The following is a 3,510-nucleotide window of genomic DNA, read 5'->3' on the forward strand; positions in this document are numbered from 1 at the left end:
TTTACCTATCAGTGAGGGCTTCATGGCTTTAGGTCCATTGAGCTAGACCTCACCTTTTCTATGTACCATTTGGATAGTTGCTTGTTCTTCTCCCATCAACCCTTCTTGATTTTTGTTGATTCTAAGTTGACGAGTTGGTGTCCTTTGGGGATGCAAACTCAAGTTCCTCTTTGATCGTCTTTGTCCTCTAATGGCGTGGCAGAGAGTTGTTCTTATTTGTTTGTTAGTGATACGCCAGCCATCTTGATGATCAAAGAAAAGGAACCTCATTGGTACTCACATGGAAGCTTCATCTTCAATGACTTAGGGGCGTCTTTGTTCGACCATGGTTGTGACCTTACGAGACACCATCAGTAGACCATTGATCAATGATGTCTGTTGGCACGAGAATGTATGCCATGATGGGTGGCATCACGTCATCTTGGTCCTTGTTGCTGACGTGCGAGCTGGTCTTTTCGAAGATGATGAAAGCAGGCATATTCTAGCTAATACGAGGTGGGTTGCATCCTGCTTCTCATCAGCATCTTAACCAGAGTCTTGGGAAGGCTCAATGCTATGTTGTCTTTAATGTTGCTCATAACCTGTCAATTTTTTCGTCCACTTCCACGGTTGTAGTGGTGATTTCTGGATTTGCAAGTTCATACCAAACCTTGAATAGGCATAGCTTATATTCACTCTTTCCTACAAAATGTTAATAGACACATACCCGAGGGAATATAACAAATTCAAAACACGGGTTGTTGTCCATCATTTTTTGTGATTTTCCTCTATGTTAATTAAAGGATGTTTTTAGAATTATTTTAGCATAGATTTTGTTTATCATGTTCTTATAGCAATTTTTATGTGTTTGCTGCATTCTAGCATGGTTCAAGACAAAGATAACTTGCAACAAAAGATAAGTGAATAAAACTTAATACTCACAGTTCTTCCTTCCATGAAGAATGAGTTGGGTCTTGTTTGTGCAAAGTTATTGGAGTTCATCACATGCCTTGATTCATCTTTGATGTCAATTCATATCTTGACTTACACAGATTGAATTTGAGAGTTTTCTATAGGGTTTAGTCCAACAAAATATCCAGTGTCTACACAAGCAACTTTTAGTTCAATAACCAAACTAGACTCCATGTCTAATTTTGATTAAGGAAGGCGTTTCAACCTAAGCACCACGCTTAATTTAAAAGTCTATGGAAGTATGCCGAGTACTTCCAAAACAAAGCATACTATAGCAGACAAAGGTAGCATGAAAGCACTATAGAGATGTATTCAAATAGAGATTAAAGAGCATCATCATGGTGATATTTTTTTTACTAAGCATGAGCCTTCATGTGCTCATATTTTTTTTCTTTCTTTAATAAAGAGACAAATGGGATAAATATATGCATGGAACTAAATATGCTATGAATTTGACATAAGAAAATCCAAACTAAATGGGGTGGATGCATGGATTATTCAAAGTAAACATGCAATGGAATGCAAAAAGTTAAAAGATAACTACTCATCAAGATTAAAGTCCATGAGCAAGACTATATCTCACCTTTTTATCATTACTTACTATGACTCACATGGAATTTGTGAGTTGTGCAACATATGTATTCATCACTTGAGATGTGATTTAAATTCTTGTGACGTTGACTTTTTTCTCCAATCTACACATGGTTAGAATAATATATATGTGTATGCAAACTTATGAGATGGCAGGGTTCAAATGTTGATGGATCTTGAATGTTCAGGCACCCTAGGTTCTTCAATGTTTCTTCTTCTTTTCTTGTTTTCTTGTGGAAACACACCGGAAGGTCGAATCGGCATCTGCTGTCCTGTCTATTCCACAATTCAACAGAACAGGGGTAATCCCACAAAAGCTAGCAATAACTAGACTAGCAGACATCAAGATCAATATCAAAATCTTTACGCCAATTGTTTCCCCAGCAATGGTGCCAAAAAGCATGTTGGTATTTTTAAACGCACATAGATAAATCTATAAGCGCACATATACCATTGTAGGTTTCACCCAGGAGTATTCCAATGTATCGTATTTATCCACAGGGAAACAATGGTTAAAGAAGTTGATAGTTCACCATCATGTGTCTACGAACTAGTACACCGACTAGACTAAAGTGGGGGTAAGGGTTGATAATGATAAGAGTTATGAATAGTAACACACACACCAGAGAGTCCCATGGTAAAATAAATGAGCAGTCTAGCTAAATTGAGAGGATAACGGGTAAGTTTGAGGTTGCTAAATACTTCTCTATTACTTAGGTTCTATAGGGTAAACCATGGGTAGATATAGCGATCACACGTAATAACACTTTGGAGCAATAGTACCTTTCCAACTCTCGAGGGGGATGAGAAAGCATAGTTGGGGGAAGGCTGCCTGAAGCTCTACGAACACCAATCCTAACGTGGTGGATTACAATGGCCTGACAGAGCTATCATCCCTAGGGCTACCACAACTAACCGTAGGATTGAGCGCAATCTCAGGTAACCTATAGTCAAGACACCATGTCCATACTACGGATTACTACTCTAGTTACATATGCTAACTAAAGCACTTGAATGCGAGCGGAGATCCCATGCAAAGGTATGATAACTATAATAACCATACACATGAAAGGCATAAAAGTAGATAGAGAAGATAACTATATTAAAGCATAAGTCTTGCAAAGGTGAGATATAAAGATATACTTGACCTCCAAATATTTCTCTAGAACCTAAGCATGGCTCAACTCTCCCTAACTCTCAAATAGAGGTATTCTACTTCTACATCTTGAGAGCTTTGTGGAGATTTATCTCTTGTGGTGTATCTTGATCTGAATGAGAGATGGCCTCCTAGAGGGGGTAGGGGTTGCTTTAATAGGGGAGATGGAGTAGGGGGCAAGGCATTGCCACGTCATCGATCCGCGTCAACTCCCTCGATCACCATTGGATGAATCGACTTAAAACCACCTTAAAATTAATGGTGTAGATCTTGGAAACACATACGAGGTGGCGGAGAGCAAACGAGCTCCAGAGTGGGCTGGTCGGCCTCCCCATTGGGTCAGCCGGCCTACCACTTTGGCAAGTTGGCCTCCCCTTCATGTGGTGGGTCCTGGACTCCATCTTGAGTTCCTTTTTGCAGTTTTCGCGAGTTGAATCACTTGTTATCGTTATATTGCTTGCTTGGAGTGTATGATAGTGGTCCCAAGGCTGTTTTCTAGATAAATTCCCCTGCATACAAATATTCACCTAAACTTGTGGAGTCCATTAGTTTAAACCCCTAGACCTATGTTTGGTGATGGAATTAAGCATAGTTTTGGGATATGTTGCTGGTTTATAATTGACATTAACAACCATCAACAATATTAATGAAATCTCAAGATTTATTGTTGAATGTTGGACTCAATTCTAGTTTATTTCATACTTAATCTAACATTTTTCTAGTTACAACCAGGTAGAACAAGCGACGGTTTACAATCGGGTAGAACGATTAACGCCCACAACCAGGCAACAGTCACCGTCGTCCGCGGTGAT

Source organism: Miscanthus floridulus, chromosome 10, assembly GCF_019320115.1.
Source record: "Miscanthus floridulus cultivar M001 chromosome 10, ASM1932011v1, whole genome shotgun sequence".
Taxonomy (NCBI): domain Eukaryota; kingdom Viridiplantae; phylum Streptophyta; class Magnoliopsida; order Poales; family Poaceae; genus Miscanthus; species Miscanthus floridulus.